The following is a 27,210-nucleotide window of genomic DNA, read 5'->3' on the forward strand; positions in this document are numbered from 1 at the left end:
TCAGTTTGTTTGTTGTTTGCTGGTATAAACAACCGATTGTTTCGAAGAAACAACCGATTGTTTTTTCTAGTGTTTCAGTTTTGCTTGCTGTTTTGGCTAACTGAATTGCTTAATCTTTTGATTTCTGAAATAAGTTCATTCTAGCTTTGAAAAGTTTGCGAAAACCCCTTTAAACAATTCATCCCTCCTCTAGTTTAAAGCCATCTTTTCTAACAAAGAGCACCATGGAGATTCAGGCGAAACAATTACAGAAGGTGGTGGAGCAGAAACAAGAGTACGATCTTGAAGTGATTAAGTCGCTGCAGTGAACGATGGAGCAGGTGGAGTCACAGAAGAACCTTCTCGAATGGTAGTTAAGGGTTTTGAGGGAGAGGCTTAGAGACTTCGTCAATGATCACACGATTCAGCAGCAGCTTCAAGAACAGGAACATGAATAAGAACTTGAACAACGCACAACCAGTGATGTGGGCCACGTAGGTAATTGTGATGAGGATGTTGATAATGGTAGCGGGCTCTTGAATTTCTCTGTTGAATATGATGATTTAGATGTGGCCTCTTTGCAAAACCACTTTCCCTCACATACACCACAGTACTTGTAAGTTCACATGATGCACATGGACATGGTTGTTCAATGACAAAAAGTGTTTGTTTTCCTTTCAAATGAAAAAGTTTGATTTGATTAATCTGATTAGAATGATTGGGAAATGGGAATACAGGGAAATTATACCATCAATGTTATTATCAAATTTGAAATTATGGCTTTCGTTTAGTGTTCCACTTTAACTAGCACATCATAATATAATGTTAGTCATGAATTAAACTTGCTTTGTGCTGGAAATGGCCTAGTTTAATATCTATTTCTTTCTTTTTGTGTGCAGGTATTATCAGAATTGAAACCATTCGTTGATCTTGCTAAGAAACTGGGTAGGTTGGCTGTCCTCTCATTGAATATAACGAAGTGTTTACCTTCACTTTAAGTCTTTTGTATGTTACCTAAACCATATCCAACATTTTATTATTATTATTATTATTATTATTATTATTATTATTATTATTATTCCTTACAATTGATGATAAATCTTAGTTTATAAACTATAATTATAAACTAAAGCACCTTCTAGGATTTTTTTTATTTGGTAAATCTCATCTTGCAAGTGATGAATTTGATAGGTGATGTAAGGGGAAAGGTAGCAGTTATGGTAGATGACATGATTCACACTGCTGGTAAGTCAGTAAAACTCTTTATGTGCTAGTGCAAATAATAATAGTTTGTCTCTGATCCTTATAATAACTTTGATTTATTCTCAATACTTGTGCAATTGCTTTTTCCTCCCTGCTTCATTGCCAATCATGTTTTTTCAAGTAAAATGGAGTATTTTTCTTATTTTTCTTGGTAAATGGTGTAAACTTCTGTTGTCTAGTACCGAAAGCAATTATAGAAACTGACAAAACCTTCGTTTAGCTTCAACAAAGATAATTTTAGTTTGAGAGTAGTAAAGTTGGAGATCTTTTGCTATTGGTTTTCAATATGTTTTATGCAGATACAGTTTCTTTTTACTTCATTTTCCTACTTTTTTTTCCACTTCTTTTTAAAGTTGCAGTACTCAAATTAATAAATGTAGTGGATATTCTTGTTTATATTAATACTAGTAGGTTGAACCGTGCAACGTACGTGATTTTTCCGAATTTTTTATATTTAAATATTAATATTAAAAATAATAAATTTATTTAGATATATATAAATTATTAATTTGATGAAATGAAATTAAATATATTGCAATAGTATAAATTTATATAATTTTAGTATATTAATGAATTTAATATAATATAACATAAATAATTAAAAATTCATGAATATATTTTGACCATAATAAATACATTACAATATCAGTACAATAAAATAATTTGAACAAATACATTATTATATAAACAATTATCTAATACTATGTATCCATTTTGAAGTCCTCTTCACCAACCTCATGCTATCTTCAACCTGTAATTTAATCTGCAAGAAAACTCTCCAAAAAATCTTTGCAATTAAAAAATAGAATAAACTCTCCAAAAAATCTTTACAATTAAAAAATAGAATTCAGGAGATTATACCAAGTACAATTATTACAAAAAAACTCTCAGTAAATGTGTGTTTCTTCAAGAAACAGATTGTAGGCAAAATCATATTAAATTATGAATTCACCTTTTATGATCTAAATTAAATTAAAATGTAATGTAATATAATACAACTAAAACATAATGAAATACTATTATATAAATAACTAAAGATCTTAAAAACCATACAACAATAATAAACATATATACATCATCATGTTTCTATATAAAAAAAAGCAACAATTAATACTTGAATGACTAATTAATAATAGACAATATACAAAGAATAAAACGAATATAAGCATTCTCTAATATTAACACAAAATATATATAATAAAAAATATGATAAAAGATTTTTCTGACTTTAATATACTGGCAATTGTTATAGTGTTAAGCATATGTAATAATGCCAACCTATTTTAAATATACCAGATAATGAAACAAATTTGTAATAAACAGATGAACAAATAGAATATGAACACTACTAAACAGAAACATATAGTAAATATAATATAAACATAAAGAGTACCTAACTGTTCAGTTTTCCAAAAAAGTCCCAGCAGAAACATAAATATATATGAGCTTTCTTAGTCCTTGGTAACTATTATGCTATGAGAATAATAAACGAAATTATGCAGGATAACTTAAACTGTGAATAGAAGTAAGTAACAAAACCCTGATATGAGAAGAAGGATTTCTCGTATCACATTCGAAGATAATCTTGTCTCCTTCACGAAAAGAATGAAGACTACAAAAATTCTTCCACCCTTTTCCAAGTTTAATCCGTCTAAAAGGAGGCTTCCCTTTCAAGATCTTGCATTCCACATCCATTAGTAGACCATGCAGAGTAACCTTGTTGAATCTCCCTTGTCGAATATATTGTGAAAATTTAGCAGGAAGATCCTACAACAATATCGAAATAATAAGAAAATAGAAATGAAGTAGAATAAAATACAGAGCATTTTGAAATAAATCAATTTTATACTAACCAGATAACTGAGTTGGATACTTAATCGAGACAACTTTATGGAAAAATGATCAAAGGGACCAATGCTTAAGGGTTCCTTCCCTTCAATTTCTTCCAAATAACGATTTACTCCACTCTGAGGGACGTCATCCATATAAACAGTTATATGGAAGGCGTTGTGACCCACATAACGGAATAAAATGTAGTTATCATCTATGAAACCATAAAAATCAAATAAATTAAACCATCCACTCAATATTTCCGGCGACAATAAATTTTCGTTATATTCCACTATATGGACGTTTCCTTCTGAATCAGCCAGGGTCCACTCCTTTCCCAGTTCTTTTTGAAACTCGATGGCGAAATCCCGATCTACAAAACCAAGCTATTTTTTATGAAATAAAGAAAAAAAAATGTCAGGAAATGAAGAAAATGTTGAAAAGAAGAAATTTTGGAAAAAAAGATAAATATACATACTTCACCACGGCTGTTCATGCACCAAAAGACTCCTCTTGTTTGAAGTCTAATGATTTCTTCAGCACTGGGCGCCATTAAATGAGTAGTGGAGAAAACACCAAGAACTCAGTAGAAGAGAAAAAGAATAATAGAGAAACCACCAGAAACAAAGTAGTAGAGCACCAGAAAAAAAGTAGGGTTTAGGATATTTTATAGAAGATTTGGTAGAAATGAGTACGGTTGTTGGGAAGCGAAATTTAAATTTAAACTATTAATGTTTAATGTTGAAATGATTATCTATATCTACCAAATCTGATAGGGAAGAGGAATGAATATTTTGAGAACTGTGTAAGAGAGATTACATTAGCCACGTGTATCTGAAAAAATACAAAATCAAGCAAGTCAGACTAAATCTAAAAAAGTACAATCTGAAAATTTGTGAGTTGATTTCTATCAGATATATGGAAAGCACGCATGTATCAATAAATAAAGCCTTTAAATATTTTTTTTTATTTAAAAAAATTGTTTTATTTAATAAATATTTTTTAATAATGAATTTGTTCATTTTTAAGAAGTTTGATGATGAGAAATATAACATAAAAAGAATTCATCCCAGAAAAAAAATCAATTCTCACAACATATAATTATTTGACATAAATAATAATAATAATAATAATAATAATAAGCATGTAATCCAACGGTTAAAATTTAAATAATGTTTAAAATAAATGATTGTGTAAAAAAATAAATTTTGAAATCCTTAAATTTGGAAATTGGGATGAAATGATTACCTGCTTCATGAACTCTGCATAGGAAAAAAGCAATTAAATTTCGAAAAAAGTGTATCAAGAAAATAAAAAGGGCACACTCTATCTCAAAAAGAATAAAATAAATTATTGACTTAATTATTCTGATACCTATTTAATGCAACCATGTATCAATAAACAAAAGGCTTGAAAATAAGAAATGATTTACCTTTTATCTTGTTGACCATAATGTTGATATAATATGAGCACAGTAACTTATATAATCATTTAAGGTATAAGTTATCATTTAAGATATAATTTGAGCACAGTAACACATTACACAAAGAAATTAAAAGTGTCCAAATAGTAAAAACGCTAAAAATTAATAAAACACATAGTTATTACTAATAAAACAAACTGTTAAAATGTACACAAAAATGATGACAATACCTGTAAAGGTTCTTGAAACAAATAACTCACCTGAAATATTCAAGATAAATTTTTTTTATATCAGTTATAAAAAAAATACTGATTAAAATAAGATAATAATAAAAATTTATATATATAATATATAAACGTATTGAAATTTAAGAAATTGTTTTAACTCTAATATTAAGAGTACCTGAAACATTGTGTCCTGTGATGAAACCAAAACATTATACAAAGAAATGTGCAAGAGTAATTCTACAAATCATCAAAATATAGTGTGAATATAAATTAAATAATATGCAGAGAGTAACGAATATACTGTAAAACTGTCCAAGCAGTGCTAATACTACATCAAATTTCTTCATTAAAATTACTTCCTTTTGAATCAATGTTGATATTTGTCCTTAATATCTTGAATGAGATATGATCATCCAGTACGCAACCCTCAATAGAATTTGACTCCATAAATCAAGAATTTCACATTGCCTTTCAAGAGCCTGAATAAAAGATTAAGTACACAAATAGATACACGAAATTTGTAATAGTAATAATAAATTATGTAATTAATAATTTAAGTAAACATACCTCATCAAGTGCTTTAGAGATTCATCATTTTTGAACTTTAATTTTACAAAACTGTTACTTCTTATAAGTAATTCCTGTAAAACATTAATTAAATTAACCAACCTTGACAAAGATATGTCAAAATAAAAGATATGTACCATACTTTCAAGATGACCATGAATAGTTGTGTCAAACAAAAGCATTGATCAAAACCTATAAGAGATAGTGTATATCAGTTCTTAAATTGTTGTTCATATATTACAAAAAAATATGATAAATAAAAATATATTTCAAATAATTAAAGAAATTTCATACCTCATATGTAACGCTGTAAGTTAATACTTCAAACATTTTCGAATATTTCTTTGTAAACCACGTTAGTAGTGAAATTTGTGGGAATACCATTATCATCCAAAATCAATATCTTCAACCCTTTCTTAGATTTTACTCTTGAAAGAGCAACATATAATTGTCTGTGTGTAAAGACTGGACGGGATAGATATAGACCAACTTTATTCAGAGTTTGACCTTGACTTTTATTTATTGTCATGGCAAAACACAAAGATATTGAAAATTGCCTTCTTTGAAACATAAATGGCAAACCTGTTTTCGAAGGAGTCAAGTTCATTCTCGGAATAAATATTTGATCACCTATATTTTTCCTAGTAATAACTTTGGCACCAATAACATTTTTCCTCAAGTGAGTTACATGTAATCTTGTTCCATTGCAAAGTCCATTGGCTTGATCAATATTTCTTAGAAGCATTATTGGAACTCCGACTTTTAATTTAACACAATGATTGGGAATTCCAGAGCATTTGATCTCATTTAAAAAGTCAGTTGTAAACCACTTAGCTTGAGCATTTTCTTGTTCTTCACATTTGCAAGGACTGTCTGAACTTAAATAAGTAACTTCAGATCCTGGTATTAATGATAAAATGAATTCATTCACTTGATCCACACATTCTTTTGTTGGACATAATATTGCACCATCATCAAAAGAATCATCAGATGTCACATTGTTTATGTAGGAGGGATAAACAAACTCAACCAACTATAGTAAAGGTTGTTCAACATCTAAAATTAAATTCTCTTCCGGTATTTCAATCATTCCTTGTCCCAACTCATTTAACTCCATATCTCCATCTCCAATGTGAAGTATCCAATCAACAAACTCTTTTATTTCTGTTTTACTTTGAATTGATGTATCACTCTTTAATCTCATATTCTCTGTATGTTTTAAGATTTTGCAATGTTTCCATAAGTTAGAGTAATTTACTGTTGCCTTCACAATGTCATACTTTGATCCATTTTTTACAACAGGTAATATCTGACGAAAGTCTCCTCCCAATAAAATTACTTTACCACCAAAAGGTTTAAGAGCATTTTCTTCACTTACAGCTCTCATGACACCCCTTAAAGTTCTATCTAGGGCTTCAAAACATAACCTATTAATCATTGGGGCTTCATCCCATATAATTAATTTCGTTTTGATCAACAATTTGGCCATAAGACTTCCTTGAGGAATATTGCATGTTGACTCTTCATTTATTACAAAAGGAATGCAAAAGGTAGAATGAGCTGTTTTTCCTCCTGGAAGTAACAAAGAAGCTATACCGCTAGAAGCTACATTTAAAGCAATAAACCCTTTTGATCTAAGACCAGTGGACAAAGTTTTCCACATGAAAGTTTTTCCAGTTCCCCCATAACCATATAAGAAAAAAAAACCACCAAGGTCTGACAGGACTGCTGTCATTATATTCTCATAAACTTCCACTTGCTCAGGAGTAAGAGTTTGAAAAAGAGAACAATGCATTTCAGACATTTCTATTTTGTCATAATTCAATTCATCAATAATGAATCTATTTTGATAAATAAAGGAATCAGAATGAATAGGTTCTGGCAGACTTGGAAAATCTTTCAAACACTTACCATTTGAAATTAATAACTCTTCTACTTATAGAAGACAAAGGTTTTGAATTTGAGCATCTTCAATTCTAAGACCTAGGAAAGAAATTATATATTATATGTCATATAGCAATTATAAAATTATAAAATTATAAATTATAAATTTCAAATGAAATAATAAAATTATACCTGGTAGGACAAACTCCTTTCTTTTTTGGTATAAAATATCATCTGATAACAACTTCCATGTTTTGTTCCACACTTCATCTAGTCTACACATAGTATTCATCATTAAAAGGGTAACAAAGAGTCTTCTCAACTGATTTCCTGAAGCAAGGACACTGCACTCTATAATTGCATCAATAAACTCTTTATCATCTGCCAATAGCCCCATTGCATAGCATGCCTCTTTATATGTTTTGTGAATGAAACCATTAACAGTTTTGATATTATCATAGCTACAGCAACCCTTTTGATAATTCAACAATAACCTCAGATAATATAATTCCCCTAACCCTGCAGGAATATATGTTAACCTTCCAATACTAACACCATTTTTTCTTAGCTTCCACTCTCTTTTGTCTGCCATCCAAACAAAATATCTAGGGTATTCACAGTAAGTCAAATTTTTTCCCAGTGGATAAATTTTATTAGCTTCAAACCAAGCTAAAAACATTATTGTTTTATGTTGATTGATGTTCAATATTTCATCAATGTCTTCATTGTCTTTAAAAACAATTGGTTGCTCGTACAATAGATGAAAAGTTAATCGTTGAACTGGAGGCCATCTATGATGGATATCAAAGGCAAATATTCTCCACACAGCTTCACATGGAGATATGTATCTACAATCATAATACTGTTTAATTTCATCAATAACTGGGGTCTCTGTAAAGTCTTTATCAGCAGTAGTAATTTTCAAATTGGCTCTATCTGGACCCTTGTTCACATATTTAAACAAATACTTGATTGAATTTGATTTGTTGCAATATTTTGTGTTAACATGGGCTTGATACCTCAGTAATAGCAAAGGCTATATGGCACAACATTTCTATTGTCCAACTTAATTCCATTTTTAAGAATGAATGTTCCATTATCTTGACGTTTATAACATGCATATCCATCCTCATCAATAGTAGTCAATAGTTTAAATTTCTTTGGGTAAAATTTTGAACATCTACCATTAATCATGCAAGGTGAACTTATTCGACTTACCCCGCAAGGGCCATGTATCATGTAGGTTGTCACTGCCTTTGACAATTTAGGATATAAAAATGCATCGGGTAATTCTGCAGAAATGACTCCATCAATATCTGTTGGATTTCTTAACTTATTCTCTCCATCCAACCACAGTAGTATGTGGGCATGAGGTAAACCCCCTTTTTGAAATTCCACAGTGTACATACCTGAAAGAATATGAAAAAAAATCTTCAAAATGTAATACATAATAATATAGCAAACAAACTGTTAAATACGGGTTAATGTGGATTACCTGCATTAACTTTGCCAAAATAGTCATTTTTTTTTAAGTCAATCATCATTTGATCTAATTTCATCTTGAAAACTCTACAAACAATGTCTGGCCTATCAGCAGCAGTTAATCCTTTTGAGGTAACAAAGTCACGTATTTCTTACCAATTTACGTTGCAGGTAATAGTGATAAATAAATCCGGATATCCAAATGTTTTGCAAATGGCCATAGCATCTTGGCAATTGTTGAACATATATCTCATTCCTCCTGTAAAAGATGAAGGTAAAACTATCCGCTTTCCAATTGCAGAAGAATTTGTTTCTCCTCGATTCATTGCTTCTTGTATGCCTTGCAAAATATCACAACGGATTGTTTTTTGGTTTAGCCTTATAAAAGACAATCTTTGAGCTTCAACCATTGTATATGCATCAACCAAAAATTGTTGAAACAATCGACGTGAATGGACTATATTCCCAAACTCCACATTTCTTTCTTGAATTCTAAATGCAATAAATTCCCTTAATGAAATACGACTTCTCTTACGTTCTCTGCTGTTATTTCCAGAATTCCGTATTGGAATCTGTTCTTGATACCCATCCTCTCCAAAGGGGAATATTAATGGATATTGTAATGGAATAAAGGCTGTATGTGTTTCATGGAGTCTATACATTTGTCCTGAATATTTTTTCACTATGATATCTCGCCCTACTTCCATGTTGCTCATATCACCCACAATTAATGCAGCTATCTCATCTGTTGTAGGGGTATTGTACACTCTTGGATCTTTGCATCGGTGTCTAAATAACCTCAATGCAAAATCTGAATTTACATCATCATGTAGAAATTCTCTTACTCTTCTAAAAGTTTTTGCCAAAACATTGTTGTCATCAATCATCTTGGTAAGATCTTCAATCAAGGATTTGTCAAACTTCACATTTTTCACTTTTGACCTACATGCAATTTTTAAAAATATATCATTATAAATGATCTTTGAATTAATCCAGTAAATAGAAAGTAAGTCATTAAAGTAACTAAAAATAACACATACCCAAAGTGAGATAATCTATTTGACACTTCATTTTGAGTGTCATATATGTAAAGTTGTGCAAACTTAGGAGATGATCCACTATTGGGGAGCAAGCTTCCAATCCTATGATAGTTTTGTCCATGCAGAATAAATTGAGGAGGGCCAGATCCATCATTTATCGAAGAGTGAATATTCCCTCCAATTGAAGTAAATGAAAACATACTATTGTAACTTCTAATATTTTGTAGATAGTGTTGACTTCGACTATCTTTCCCATTTAATAAATCTAACAACAATTTAGGAGGTTCTTGTAAGAAAGGGAGTTGTACTTTTCCCTTTTGACAACAAATAGAAAAATCAACCTTAACATAAATCTTAGATTTCTGAGATCTTTCTTCATACCAAACCTCGCCCAAGCAGTATTCACATTGAATAGTAGGTTGTCCAAATTCAACCGTAGCTATTTTCAGAAAATTAAGAAAGGTGATCTATTACTTTTCTGATATAAATTGATTTAGTTTCATGAAGAAGTGAAGAAGTTATAGTTAAAGATATGCACCTTCATTTTCAGCTTTTGAATATAATTCAGAACTATAAACTTGTCTGGTGTCATCTGAAACAAAAAATAATAAAAGAAAGTGGTTGTTACAAAATTATAAAAAAAAGAATTATAAATTAACAATTTTTAGTACCATTATTTTCTTCATTTTGGATATCTTCGTCAAAATTCAATCTCTGAGTCACTGATTCAATGATTTCAACACTGTGTGTACCGGACTTGTTATGTAAGTTTAGTGTATTACTAAATACATACCCTAAACTCCCTGCAACTGAATTACCTGGAGAAAATATGTTCCAAAGCAACAATTAATTAGTACTAAAACATGAGTATGATTTTGAAATTTAATTGACAAAAAAGATCAACGAAAAATCATTTACATTGGTTTCCTGAACTAACCTTGAAATTTAGGGGTATTACAAATTGTTTGTAAACATGACAATGATTGAGAAGTTGCATCCATCACGTTCACATGACTCTTAGGGGTTACTAATTGCAAAACACAATGATTTTGGTTAAAAAAGTGTTTTTCATTAAATGAATTTTCATTCAGTCTATATTTCTACTACCTCTAGCTTGATCACCCTTTCGCAGCTTTACCAAAATGTGCACAAAATCAAAGAATTTTTTTTTCAAAAAATAAAGAAATAAAATTATAATGTGCCATTGCTAGATATTGTAATCAAATATAACGAATCATTGATCGTAAACTAACCATGAGGAAGTTGAGTGAGGGTAATGTCTCCATGAGTAATTGTTTGCATTGATGACATTGCTTTGGTAGTAGAATTCATCATGTTTAAGTGATTTTTAGGAGTAAGCTGATGAGAAGAAAGGAAATTTGAGCCTGTAATTCCAGATGTCTGAGAAGCAAAATCCTGACTTGATTTAAGAGTACTTTGACCTACAACAAAAACTTTCAATGAGTGATCAAATAAGATAAATCAATTAACATCAGTATATAAGAACTTATAAATTATTTTACATTAAACTTAATCTTAGAAAAATGATTTGAAGAACTTTAGCATTTGAGTGTGTTTCAACCATATATATATATGATAATTATTACTACTTAATGATTTCAGCTGATTTAGAAAAAATATAGTAAAACATAAATTAGTACTATACTTAATAAATCTAAATTGTGTGTATATTTGTAATAATACTATAATTGTAATGAAAACAGTTGAATGATCCATTAGAACTAACCATGAAGTTGCACTGTAAGCCCAAATTCTTCATTACTAACTGTACTCATTGATGATAATACTTTTGGAATTGAATCCATGGTGTTGAATTCATTGTCAGGAGTCAGTTTTGCACAGATAGAATCATTTATGCTTGTATTTTGAGAAGTTTGACCCAAAAATTTCTTACTTGAGTTCACAATAGTTTGACCTAAAAAAAAATAAATTAGGCATAAGATTTGACTTTAGTAATATAATTACAAATTTCATTGAATGACATATTGCGAGAGTTAAATGAAATAAAATGTCATTGTTATTACCTCTTGTTGGATCAACCTTTTCTCGCTGACCATAAATGAAGTTTCCCCGTTCTACCTTTCCAGATTTGGCAACATCTGATTAATATAAAAAAAAATGATTCCACAAAAACAGTATATATAAAAATTCAAATGTTTATTGATGTAGTATTAGTTTAAATTGTAATGAATAAAATTTATAATACATTTTCACTTACCTTGAAGCAATTCTACATTACTAACAGTACTCATTGATGACAATACTTTGGTTGCTGAATGCATTAATTGATTGTTAGGAGTAAAGTTCTCATAAACTGGGATATTTGTTATCATAATTCCTGATGTTGGAGAACCAAGATCTTCACATGAGTTAGGAGTACTTCCACCTACAACAATAAGTCAGAATTGGTGATAAATAAGGTAAAGGGATGACAAATAATGTTAATTATATTTTAAATCTAAATTTAAATCTAAATATATATAAAAATAAGGTATTTAGGTTTCACTACCTGTTGTTTTAACTTTTTTGCTGCGCAGTTCATATAATATATTTCTTCTTTTTCTTCTGTTATATTTTCCATTATCAGCATCGAGAACTAAAATAAATAAAAAAATACAACGAAAATCATATATAAATAGGATAAAGTACTTTGAAAGTAAAGAATATTCTTAAAGTTATACTTACCATTGTTGGAATCAGATATGCATGTTGTGTTTGGATTTTGATTCTCTGGAGAATAAAACACATGTAAAATAATAAGTTGTTAAAAACTATAACATACAATCTATTTTTTATATATTTTTACCATAAATTGTGTTGAGAGTTGATTCACTCTTACATCATAAGTGATTATTAACTTCTTTTATGAACCTAATTGTTAAATATATATAATAAAAAAATTAGATAACAGTAAAATTAAGTTCATAGAATTATGAGTTAAGTGTATTGCATTTGGATTAACTTGTTTCAAAATAAAAATACATGGATAAATTTTGACATTTAGTATTATTAATGATAAAAAAAAGTTAATTATGTTGACTACCTGTTGTTTTGACATTCTCTCTTCGCAATTCATACAATATATTTTTTCTTTTTCTTCTGGCATATTTTCCATTATCAGCTGCGAGCACTAAAAAAAAAAAAATTACAGTGAAAATGATAAATAAATAACATAGAGTACTTTGAAGTAAACAATATACTTAAACTTATGCTTACCATTGCGGGATTCAGATATGCATGTTGTGTTTGGATTTTGATTCTCTGGAAAATAAAAATCATTTAAAAAAATAGGTCAAATCATAAACAAACAATAAATCTATTAAGAACTATAACATACCATTTATTTTTTATATATTTTTACCATAAATTGGCATGACAGTTGATTATATATAGATCATAATAGACTATGAAATTGTTTTCTGAAAATAATTTTGAAATATATATCTATATCTATATCTATATGTATGTATATATGACACTTAAAAATATAAATATACATTGTAGTTGTTATACCTGATGCATTAGAATTTGTTTGAGAAAGGCTAACAATGCTATTTCTTCTATTAATATTTCGCTTCAGTTTCTCCATAACTATTGAAAGTTGAATGACTGAACTTCAGGGAGTATTATAGTAAGAACAAATATTTTCAGCCATAAAAGTATGTACTGTTTTCAGGAGTAAGTATGTAAAATATATTGTTCACAGTAGCTTTGTTTTGGCTGTTTGTTTTGGCGCCAATTTTGACGGTATATGGTCACGCACGGCACTCCCTTTTATGTTATTACTTTGACATAATAAATTTATTAATTAAATATTAAAATATTGAAAAAAATGTGTAATATTTTTATATAATAATCATATCTATTTATATAATTATATAATAATTATATTTAATACTTAAAAATGTTAAACCAAAAATTTACCTTTCTAAAGGGATAACACTTGCACAATTTTTCTATATTTTGCATAATAAACAATCAAACTTCGAAATGTAAGAACAATAAAAAATTTAAAAATTCAGGTAGTATCAATGTTCGATGAAGAAAGGTCATGCAATGCATGTGTAGAAGTTCTTGTGAAAAAGGGGAACTTAACTTTTAAGATATGAAAACAAATTCCTATTCCAGTGCAAAAGAACAACGTTCTACTTTAAGCATTCTCATTAATGAATTGTTGGTTGACTTTTGAAAGAGGAAACCTGCAGGGAATAAATTTATCAGATTGTATATATAATAATATATGTAGTAAATAATAAATATAGTAATATATCTGGACGGACATTTATCTAGGAACAATCATCTCTTAAAACACAGAAGAACGAAGCAACCTCCAAAAACAGAAACATAAAGTACATCAATATACCCTGATCTGACAACCCTATTAAGCAAAAAAAAGGAACTTTAGCTCACTTTCTGTTGCACCATTCTAGAACAGCTTTTCTGTTTAACAAAAAAAAGGAATCCTTCCATTGGATATATCTGAAATAATACACAACATGCAAGAACATGTAGTATATGTATACCGCCAAAAAAAAGTGACTAAAACAGATATTCTCATTTTGTATTTACTAATTTCACTAAAACAGAACTTAAAATAATTATTATAAGCACATTTTTTTTATGAAATGTATATACCTTAAATCTGTGAACTTAAAACATTTAAAAATGGAAACTTTAATCAATATTTAGGGTTAGGATGAAAAAAGATCCAAACTTTAATTACCTTTTCCATTCCAAGGATACCTCTACAGTGCCTATTTTTACCAAGTTCTATACTGGGAAATCAAAGAAGAAGAGAAAGAGTTTTTATGTCTTAAATGCATGCACCTTTAATTAATATTTATGGTCGGAATGAAAAAAATCCAAGCTTTAATTACCTTTTCCGTTCTACAACGTTTCAGTTGTATCTCCCAGAACCAAGCAGAAACATAGTACACCATGGAGAGCAGATCTGGTATCTGATATCTAATATAATGAACAAAAAGAAGATGTTGAGACAAAGGTTGTTTCTAAAATGTAAAAAATAGATATCAGTTGGCTTATGAATGTCGAAGAAGATGAAGATGATAAGGGACAAATGAGTTTGAACTAATATTAGGAGAACCAACTTTATGTGCTTTTCCAGAAACTTCTTCAGTCATTTTGTTAATGATTTACACTGAAAACTGTGTTATTAAGTTATTTTGAATCTGCACTAATATTATATTTATTTTAATTTGTTTTTATTTTTAATTTTTAATTTAACTTCGAAATTTGTAGTCAGTGTGGAACTAATGATTACTTGAAAGTTCTCGAATTCTTAAATAATACTTTATACAACTTTTTTTATTTTAAAATAAGATATATTTTCTTTCTTCGGATTTTTTTTTATTTTTCTTAATAATATTTTTATGCTATTTAACATTTTAACTGTTTTTTATTGAACTTTAACATTATAATAAGTCTGGTTAAATATAAAAATTGTGAAAGTGAGGAATATATAAATATAGAAATATAGAAATAGTGAAATTCAGAAGTTTAAATTTAATTTAATTAAATTAAATATAATACACACAAAAATTAACATTAAAATTACATAATTTTACAATGACTTGTAAATTACAATACATTACAATTTAAACTAATTTAAATTAAATAAAATGATTTCTTATACTATGTTCCCATAAGATATATATATAAAAAATAAAGTATTAAAGACCAACTTCCTTCGTTATTTTGAACCTGCAAAAAAAAATACTCCAAAATATTTATTGCAAGTAAAAGTATAATTCATTACATTATATCAAATCAAGTCCTTGTAAATAAAAAAAATGTGTGTTTCTTCCAATAGAAACAGATTGTAGGCAAATTCATATTGAACTATGAAGTCACCTCCATAAATAAATAAGAAATATTTTGAAATTGAAATAGTATTCATAAAAATTTTAAAAAATTAGAAAAATAATACAGAAAAACAAACAAATGTACATCAAAAGGTTTCGAGATAAAAAAAATAGTTAATACAACAATAACTAATAAACTAATAATTAATAATAAAAATATAAACATAAACATTGTATAGAAAATCCAATTAATATGCATGCATTCCAAAATCTAAAACAGGCTTATGATTTTTTTAATATACTGACAATTCTTATAGCATTGAGCATATTTAGAAATGCCAACGCATTATTAATATGCCAGATAAGAAATGAAAAATTAAAAACATATATATATATATATACATATTGAAAAGAAAGAAACACTAAACAATAAATACAAAGAAATAAGATGAGCTAATTAAACAGAACCACAATGAAATAAAAATAAAGAGTAAACAAAATAAATTGTTCTTGTTTCCTCAAAGTGGAAACTGGATACTTCCCAACAAAAAGAAGCAATACTTGCAAAAATAAATTAACTTAAACAAACTAATATAGTTCAAAACAATAACTGATTATCCTAAGCACTAAGTCTTTTGTAGTGACACGTCTTCAGTAGTAGAACCCTGATATCAGAAGAGGGCTTCTTGTTACATTCAAATATAATTTTGTCATCTTCACGAATAGAATGAAGACGACAAAATTGTTTCCACCCGCTACAGAGTGTAACGCTTCTGGAAGGAAACCTGGACTTGAAAATGGTGCATTCAACAGCTTGTAGCCATCCATGTAGATTAACCTTCTTGAACTTCCCTCTACGAATATATTCAGAAAAAGGAGAAGGCAGATCCTTAAACAATAAAGAAAATATTAGTTAATAATTAGTTAATAAAAGAAATAGAATATATTAATATCCATTTAAAAAGAAAGGATGGTAAACTTACCACATATCCTCCAAAGACCTGTTTTGAACTCAACTTTAAGCCAAAATGTATAAAGGAGCCATTGTTGAGCGGCAACCTCCCTTCAACTTCCTTCAGAAATTTTGTCAAAATCATTTCACATAACTCCCCCATAAAAACAGTTATATGGAAGGAGTTATTACCCACGTAACGAAACAATATATTGTGGTCACCTTTAAACCCATAAAAATCACTCAGACGGGACCATCCATACACAATTTGGGGACAAAGTATATCTTTGTTAAAATATACTATATGAATATTGCCTTGACTGTCGCTGAGGGTCCATTCCTCCTCCAGTTCATTTTCAAACTCGATGGCGAATGCACGATCCACGTGTCCATTCTATCCATTTTAAAACCATAAAAATACTCAAAGAACTGAAAAAACTATGAAAAGTAAGGAATTTCAGAACCAAAAACATACCTCCCCACGAATGTTAACTGTTGTAAATAAACCTTTCCCGCAAAGTTTTACGATCTTTTCAGGAATGACAGCCATGACAATGAGAAAAAGAAAGATGAAGATAATGGAAGTAGGGAAGAAGTATAAAAGACTAATAGCAATAGGTTTGTGAGTAATAGAAAGCCCTACGTTACTTATATATAGCAATCATACCTTTTCAGTCACAAATCTACGCTAAATTTCCTCGGAAGCAACATGTCTTTTCAGTTACTAAATTAAATAATTAAAAAAACAATTAAAATCCAATAATGATAGTAAAATAAATTAAGAAAAAATATTCATAATTAATAATGAAATAATATTAAATAAAATTAATAAAATAAAAATAAAAAATTAACAAAATAAAAAATACAATAGATAAATACGGGTTAACAAAATAAAAAATTAATAAAAATACAACTATTTCAATAGATAAATAAAATGAATATTAATGACACGTATAATTAATAATTAATTAGCATTATATAATAATAAATTAAAATAGTGAACATAAAACTGTATTATATCTAAATAAATAAATAAATAATAAATAAATATATACATAAGTATAAAATAAATATAATATAAAATATATTAAACATATTAAATAATATATTATATATGTTATATATTATTATTAATATATCATATTATATATATATATACATATATACATATATTTAAATTAAATACTTAAACCCTAACGTCTAACATTAAATAACATACCTGTAATTAAAATTTAAAATTGAAAATATAATTTCATATTGAATTTTAAATATAATATTTTTAACTTCTGTAATTATTACTTCTATCCATAATTTTTAATAAATTAGTCTTGGAAGATGAAATGAATACTTTGAAAAAAGTGTAAAAGATATAGAAGAGACAGTTTATGCAAAAATAAAAATTAAAAAATGAAGTGATGCATTAATTGCTCTGACACGTAGTTAATGTTATCCTCTATATCCGTTTGAATCCTTAGAGGTTGAGTGTAAGGGGAATTTTTTTTGAAAAAAAATCTTTCTCGTAAGGACAAACATATCATTACACAAAGATTTATTTTTTATCACATACTAAGATATTATGTATAAAAAATGAATTGACGAAAAAAGAATAACTCTAATAAAGGAAAACAATACCTGTAATAAAGGAAAAAATTCCCTGGGAAAGGAAAACAATATTTCAATAACCTTCACAAAAAAAACACAAATTATAATTATTAAAATATTATATAATTCTATATAAATTTATGAACTAAAGAAAAAGTAAAAGTTGAGGCACTTACCATTACGATTCTGATATTTAACGAAAGAACCATTGTTAAAAAATAGAGTTACAAAAAGTATGCAATAATATGAATTACACAAAAACAAACTCATTAAATAAATTAAAATGTAGACATAAAATTGAAAAAAAAAACAAAAATATAACAACTTCAAAATGAACTATAAAATCAGTACGTACCTCAAAGATAATGTCAACATATGAAACTAACAATATTACATAAAGAGATTTAAAAATAGAATTGTACTAATACATCATAACATGTTCTACATAGAAATTAAAGAAAGCCTACAATACATGAAAATAGATCATTCAAGTTACAAAACGTTAGAGAAATAGTATGAAATTATAGTACTCCCTTTTCGATCTTGATATTTTTCCTTAATACCCTAAGCGGGATATCATCATCAGGTGTGTGAGCAGGTGAAGCAAAATCTCTTGTAACCCGTGGAGCAACAAATTCAGTAGCAGTACCTAACACACTATCGCTGCCTAAATCAATAGTTTTAGATTGCAATTCAGCAGCTTCGGTGGAGAATTTATTAAATAAATCCTGCGATGATAGCAAAACATATTAGTAAGAGTAAATTATTCACTTTTTTAAGTTAATACTTTAAATGATAATTACCTGAGAAAGTGGTACAGAAGACTCATCCTGTTGGACATCTTTAATAGTACACAGTCTTTTCTTCTGAAAATGAAGTTCCTTCACAAATTGATAAGTAAATTAAATTAAGCAAAAACAGTATAAATAACCAATTTAAGGGTAAAATGTAAGTAAGAATACACTCAAATTAGGAAACATACCACATTTTCAACACGACCTTCACAAAACCTTTGTATAGTACTATCATCAATACAAACTTTTTTGACACGAAATGATTGATCAAACCTAAGAGATTGATCTTTAACACAACCAACTTTAAACAACACAGCTTTGTCAATCAAAAGATCAAAGTCTTTTGGTAGTACACCAGAATCACCGTTCTAAATATTAAAAAAAATATCAATTAATATAATAACATTTTCTTATATGCATAAATAAACAAATGCATGGTTCGATAATTTACCTTATCGTGACTTTCAAATAATTCGGCGCAAGATTTATTAATCAGTGTAGTGGCATCCCTGTCAAATAGAACGAAAGTCGTAGAATCCGTTTCATCAATCACTCGCAGCTTCAGCTTATACCTGAAATATAAAATACATAAAGGTTTACAAATTATATCTATAATTTAACGAAAATAAATAATAGTTAATTATTAACAAATTATTAATTAAAATAAGTAAAAATAATTAATATAATAATATAATAAGTAATAAGTATTAAGAAATATGTAATTAAAAATAAATTCATGCAAGTACAAACACTACCTCTGTTGGACTTTGATAACATGTTTGTTACATTTCTCACAAAAAAACATTTTGGAATCAGGGTAAACAGCTTTGCCGTATAAGCAAGTTGTGTACCACCAATCGTCATCAGCCACAATATGTTTTATTGTAGCTAAGATAACAAAAGTGCTTTCCTGTAAAAAGAAAAAAAATGATCTTCAAATATTAATAATCGATTTCAATAAACTGTTAAAAAACATTAGTAATACCTCTTTGCAATCTTTCAGGCCTTGAATAGTATTTCTATGAATGAAAGTGATGAATTCATCCTCAACATTTTGTTTTCCAGAGTCACACAATTGACTGAGTCCCTGTGTAGGAGAATCCGTACTTTCAATCATCCTACAGATGTAAAAGTTGTAGTTAGAAAGGTTCATACATTTTAATTATCGAAAAATAATATATTAAACTAACCTTTTCTTAAGTTCGGTTGCATCTTTGGACTTATCATTATATATTATTTTCGTACATTCCAAGCAATTTTGTATAAAAACCTTGCTACATTAAAATTAAAATATAATGTAAATAAAATAATAAAATAAAAAATATAAATAAATTATAAATTCAACACTTGACATACCCTGGAAAATTTTGACTTTAGCAAAATGCACACTGATGACAATATTTTCCAGCTCTCCAGATGACAGAAATGCATTGAGCTCATCAACATAGTTACCAAATAAAGTACACTCAATGCGGTAGCTGTTGTAAATTAAAATTACAATTGTAAGAACAAATATTTTGGATTAGTTATGGTACAAAATATTAGCTTACCCATCAGCTTCAATAGAAATGGCATTTAACTTAGTTGTTGACCCTGGTCTATTCAGCTCTCTTTCAGTTCCCACACCAGTTAATATTCCAATAACATCTGTAAAAACATATTCAGTTAAAAACATGTTCAAAGAAATCTGTTGAAGTAAAAGAATATTACTAATTGACTAAGTAGTCCGTATCAAATCCAGGCGCCTTTAACACAGAAATTGGTGTGTAATGAGGTTTTGGACATGAGACCAGATCATTACCAATAGAGCTTACTTTGGTTCCAAACTGAAAATTGATTTTGTATTGGTGACAGGTAGTGCGATAAGATCCTGAATTAGTAGACACACTAAAGAAATTGAAGGAATAAACTTTATCCTCAAAAATATCATTTTGAAATTTATAAATTAGAGTTCTTCTAACGGAAACATGAATGCTATCACCCTGAAAGATAGCAACAAACATTAAGCATGATTAATAAAAATGACATTAAACTGTAATAAAAAAAATATGAAAGAAAATGATAAAATAGTTTACATCTTTGTCTTGTATGACCATTTCCATGGAGAATGGAAACTTTGTTTTCTTGAAATCAGAAACAAACCACAAACGTATAACCCTTGCTATCAGGATCCAATTTTCACTTTGTGGATTAACAACTTTCACACAATTTGTATTTTGTCTTGACACAGACATTGTAAGGGTAACCTTTGAGTAAAAGGAAAATGTAGAATGCAATGGTCAATGTGAAACAAAAAACATACCCATATACGTATCTATATATACTGAGGAGGTGGTAAGGAATTATTTTCAAAAATATCAAAAAAACAAATTTACAATTTCAATGAATGACAAAAACAAAGTTAAGCATGTCAGGTTTCATACAGAAGAGATTAAGCCTATAAAAAATCGAAACTGTAAAAAGGGCAAACATTTCAACTTCAAGGATTGCGATTAATGAAATTGTGGTTTGAATTTGAAAAGTAAGGTTGAAAGTACACAATTTTTGAAATTGCTAGCATGATCGGAAAACCCTACTTTGCAAAGAAAAGGAATTTTAGGTACGTTTTCAAAGGAGATTTGAAAAAGAGGATTCTTGTTTAGCACAAAAAAAACCCTTACTTTGAAATTTCTGAAATAATACACAGATAGACAGAAAGTGGAAACCCTAACAGAGAAATCTTACCAATTTCATATAACCATAGACTCTTGCTTTTGCATGCGGACGAAAGAAGGAAAAAATCTTTCCTTGGTGCTTGATATACTGGGGAATCAATTTGAAAACATGAAAATCAAGAAACAAACCTATAAAAGTAGCGGTGCCGTTGACAGATTACTGAAACCGTAAACAACTGAAAGAGGAGAAAAAGTGAGATAATGACTTAACATAATCAGGTAATAAAAACAAAAGAACCAAATCAGATCTCTGCAAAATGATATTTGAAAAAATGAAAACTTTTTAATACTTACTTAGCAAAACAGGAAAATGAAGACCCAAACCTCTGAAAGTAGCTGTGGGGTTGACAGATTCATGAAAAAGGAAAGGAAATCAAAGAAGAGAAAAGGTTGGATACAAAGAGCACAGAACAACATTAATGACTTAAGCCAAGAAGGTAATAGAAACAAAAAAACCAATACAACGCACGCGGGTAAAGGTTTAAAATCATATCTAAGTTTACTGAAAGTATGGTTTCATGCAGCTCGGTGAGAGTATACTTGCTGTGTCATATCTTAAAAGTTTAGAAAAGTTTTGAACCAAATGGGATATGTTTGACTTGAATCTATCTATAATACAAACTTTCTTAACACTTTCTCTGAAAAAAGACAAAAGATGAAACCTTTATTCCCTTTCGGCCTCATTGTTAACCACAAACCTGTGATCCTACCTTGACTATTAAGAAAACAAACCCAAACAAAAATAAATTAACTTCACATGGAGCTGAAATAACAATCAAAGGAGTACAGGAAAACCACAATCATGAGTTGAAAAATCTAAATGATTGAAAACTTCATGTATTTAATGGTATTTGATATTTATAAATTTTAAATCCTAATGGTATTTGTTAAAATTTAAAAATTTGAAATAATCGGAAAATAATAAAAAATGTGAAAGTCTGAAAAATTAAATATTTGAAGTTTATTAGTAATAATAATAATCTTGGAATTATAAGTGTGCAGAAGAAGTCAGAAAAAGAAGATACAAATAAAAAAGTAATTAATGATCTTGGAATTGTAAAATTTGAAAATATGAAAAATTAAATATTTGAAAAATAATAATAATAATAATAATAATCTGGAAATTGGAAATAAGTTTGCAGAAGTAGAGAAGTCAGAAAAAGAAGATATGAATCAGAGAGGTAATTAATGATCTTTGGAATTGTAAAATTTGAAAATTTGAATAATTAAATTTTTGAAGATTATTAATAATAATAATCTGGGAATTGAAAATAAGTGTGCAAAAGCAGAGAAGTCAGAAAAAGAAGATATGAATCAGAGAGGTAATTAATGATCTTTGGAATTGTAAAATTTGAAAATTTGAATAATTAAATTTTTGAAGATTATTAATAATAATAATCTGGGAATTGAAAATAAGTGTGCAAAAGCAGATAAGTCAGAAAAAGAAGATTTGAATCAGAAAGGTAATTAATGATCTTGGAATTGTAAAATTTGAAAATATGAATCTATAGATATTTGGGAATTGGAAATAAGCGGGGCAGAAGCAGAGAAGTCAGAAAAAGAATATATGAATAAAAAGGTAATTAATAATCTGGGAATTGAAAATAATTGTGCAGAAGCAGAGAAGTCAGAAAAAAAAAAAGATATGAATCAGAGAGGTAATTAATGATCTTTGGAATTGTAAAATTTGAAAATAAGTGGGAAGTCAGAAAAAGAATATATGAATCAAAAAGGTAATTAATGATCTTGGAATTAAACAATTTGAAAATATCAAAAATTAAATATTTGCAGATTAATAATAATAATAATAATAATAATAATAATAATAATCTTGGAATTCGAAAATAATTGTGCAGAAGCAGAGAAGTCAGAAAAAAAAAAGATATGAATCAGAGAGGTAATTAATGATCTTTGAAATTGTAAAATTTGAAAATAAGTGGGAAGTCAGAAAAAGAATATATGAATCAAAAAGGTAATTAATGATCTTGGAATTAAACAATTTGAAAATATCAAAAATTAAATATTTTCAAATTAATAATAATAATAATAATAATAATAATAATAATAATAATAATAATAATAATAATAATAATAATCTTGGAATTCGAAAAAAGTGCGCGGCAACAGCAAAATAAGTCAGAAAAAGAAGATATGATTCAGAAGAAGATATGAATCAAAAAGGTAATTAATGATCTTGGACTTTTAAATGTATTTATAGATTTGAATTTGAATTTCGAATTTGAATTTGAATTTGAATTTTGAAGAATAATATAATGAAAATAATCTTAAGGTTAAAGTTTGTCTGAAGAGTACATTAATGCGAATAAAAATTTAAAACAAAATTGATAACCAAAATAAAGTAAAGAATTAATTTTCTATACTTGACATTACAACAATTTGGAAATTACATCTATCTATAATAGTATTTGAATCTATATAATAAGAACATTGTCCTTGGAAAAATAAATTCTGAATACAGTATTGAATTTTGAAGCACTAACAACACCATCATATGAATTGGGGTTAGTCCACTTTCAAAGATCAATTTGTGGTCTTCACACAGTGCATGTATCTGACAAAATTTCCTCCATCCACAACCAAATTTAACAGAAGCTTTTTTGGCCTTATGATAAAGATCCTAAAAGAAAATAAACACATGTATGAGATTTATGAAATAAAAACAAAAAAACACCATTAAAGATTTTATCAGCAAAAAAAATAAACAATAAAAACAACAATGAGAACCAAGGAAGGAAAAGATTTCACCTTGATGCTGAAAAAAAGATGGATATGAACGAAAATCCAATTCCACTTCCACTACCGGTTGCTGCAGAAACTGAAATGTAGATGAAAAAACTCCAGAAAAGATTAAATCAACAGCAAAGTGAAAAATGGAAAAAAAAATGAGGACATACAAACAGAGGAAGGAAAAGATCTCACCTTGGTGCTTGAAAATCCATTCAACTTCCACTACCGGTTGCTGCAGAAACTGAAATGTAGATGAATATCATTTTGATGCTGTCAAAAGTAACAAAAAAACACAAAATCAACCATGTGAACAACAAAGAAACAAATAAACGGTCGAAACATGAAAAGAACGAAAATTTGATAAGAAAAACAAAAAAAGATTTCATTTTTATGCGGTGGAACAAAGAAATCGTAAATGAGATGAACAAAATCCACCTTGGTGCTTAAACATGGTTGATATGAACGAAAATCCCATTCGACTTCCACTACGGGTTGGTGCAGAAACTGAAATGTAGATGGAAAAACTCCAGAAAAGATTAAATCAACAGCAAAGTGAAAAATGGAAAAAAAAAATGATGACAGACAAACCGAGGAAGGAAAAGATCTCACCTTGGTGCTTGAAAATCCATTCCACTTCCACTACCGGTTGGGGCAAAAACTGAAATGTAGATGAATATCATTTTGATGCTGTCAAAAGTAACAAAAAAACACAGAATCAACCATGTGAACAACAAAGAAACAAATAAACGGTAGAAACATGAAAAAAACGAAACTCTGATAAGAAAAACCAAAAAATATTTCATTTTTATGCTGTGGAACAAAGAAATCGTAAATGAAAAAACACAGAATCAACCATGTGAAAAACAAAGAGGCAAATAAACGGTAGAAACATGAAAAGAACGAAACTTTGATAAGAAAAACCCAAAAAGAAGAAATAATAACTTGGAGAAATAGGAGAGAACCGCAGGAAACCCAGAGAAGATCGGTGCAGGAAACCCAAAGAAGAAGAAAAATCATCAGAAACATGTAATTTGATAAGAAAAACCAAAAAATATTTCATTTTTATGCTGTGTAACAAAGAAATTGTAAATGAGAAAACACAGAATCAACCATGTGAACAACAAAGAGGCAAATAAACGGTAGAAACATGAAAAGAACGAAACTTTGATAAGAAAAACCAAAAAAGAAGAAATATTAACCTGGAGAAATAGGAGAGAACCGCAGGAAACCCAGAGAAGATCGGTGCAGGAAATCCAAAGAAGAAAAAAATTCATCAGAAACATGAAAAGAACGAAACTTTGATAAGAAAAACAAAAGAAGTTTTCATATTTATGCGGTGAAACAAAGAAATCGTAAATGAGATGAACAGAATACACATAACGGAAGAAATAGTCACCTGGAGAAGGAGAAGGCTGAAATGACATGAAGAACCCAGAAATGAAGAACTATAAAGGAAACCCAGAGAAGAAGAAACCAAATGCAAGGGAAAACGAAGAGAGATCGGAGAAGTTGAGTAATAGGAGAGAGAAAGGCTGAAAGTGTATATAAAGAAAGATAGTATTTAAAGAAATGGGATTTTGTACACGTATAAGTCATATAGAGTGCCACTTGTCACTCCCAGAATGAGTTTCAGCTTGCTATTTTTAGTTAAAATTTGAATTTTTTTCTTTTTGATTTTTTTTTAAAACTTACCCTGGAAGTGCCTTCTATTTGTTATATTTATAGATTAATTTCAGATTTCTAATATGCTCTTTATATCTTTGTGCTAAAATCTAAGATTGCCTATACTATTTTTCTCTCTTATTAAAGAATCGGTAAAGACAAGGAAGGATTTACTATTATTTTTAATCTTTTGTAATTAATGCTATATTTTGAACATTTTTGAAGAATAGGCATATGAATAGAACTTTTCTCCCAAAAGGGTAGGTATTGATACACGTGTTTAGCCTGCTAAATTGGAAACTATTTTGAATTCTTCTCTATAAAATTTACTTCAAGGAGAGAGAACATGAAATTTTAGATTTTTTATTTTTTTATTTAAGTTAAATTAATCCTTAACTTCTGCTCATTACTTGGGATGCTTAACTATGAAAGAAATATGATTGAATTTAGAGTTCACAGTTGTCTTATTCGAGGACATTATTAAAAGTTTATGTATGACTTTTGATGTTGCATTCGGTTCCAACAGTAGTGCATGTGAGAAATTCATAGATTTGTGACTTAGGAATTAATTAAAAACTTGAATTCAATTATAAGCCCTTAAAATGTTGTGACTCAAATATGACATGCATCAGGTATTAAGATAAAATTAATTTAGTAGTTATTAATGCTGACAAAAAACTTTATAGTTGTTTCTGATGCATGTACAATTTATAATTTACAATACAAACCAAATAAGAACAAAATAGACCTTTTTTCTCTCTCTCTTTCTTAACATGACACTTGCATCATTTATTATTTTTACTGTTGTTTGTTCTTTCCCCCTCACTCATTTTACTTGCATTCATTTAGTTGATTAATTTATATAAACCATTTTACTATCAAAAGACATCATTGGAATGCTAGTTTAATGTGATAATAGCAATGAAAAATAATGTCATTCTTGTTAATTACTTTTTATTATTGATTGCAGGTTCTCTTAGTTATTAATTGTGTTTATGTATCTAATTATCATTAGGTCTATCATGACAGAAGAAAAATATTTTCTTGGTTCATTCATGGTTTGATTTTAGTTGTGGTGGCTCAAGATTAGGCCATCTACTCCAGTATAAAGAAGCAGGTTAATTTTATTTTACAATGTATATTTTGTTACCTGCCTGTCAATTAGAACTTAGTAATAATATAAAGAAATGAAACTAGTAA

General features: G+C 28.3%; 1 long non-coding RNA gene across 1 annotated transcript; it reads left to right on the forward strand.

The window, feature by feature from the left end:
- The first annotated feature begins 222 nt into the window (after nucleotides 1–222).
- On the forward strand, nucleotides 223–27,210 carry LOC137836473 (uncharacterized). Its single transcript, XR_011085296.1, has 4 exons — nucleotides 223–477; nucleotides 879–924; nucleotides 1,171–1,224; nucleotides 27,026–27,210. It is a non-coding gene; the product is annotated as an uncharacterized lncRNA (long non-coding RNA).

The sequence above is a fragment of the Phaseolus vulgaris genome, chromosome 4, assembly GCF_000499845.2.
Source record: "Phaseolus vulgaris cultivar G19833 chromosome 4, P. vulgaris v2.0, whole genome shotgun sequence".
NCBI lineage: Eukaryota > Viridiplantae > Streptophyta > Magnoliopsida > Fabales > Fabaceae > Phaseolus > Phaseolus vulgaris.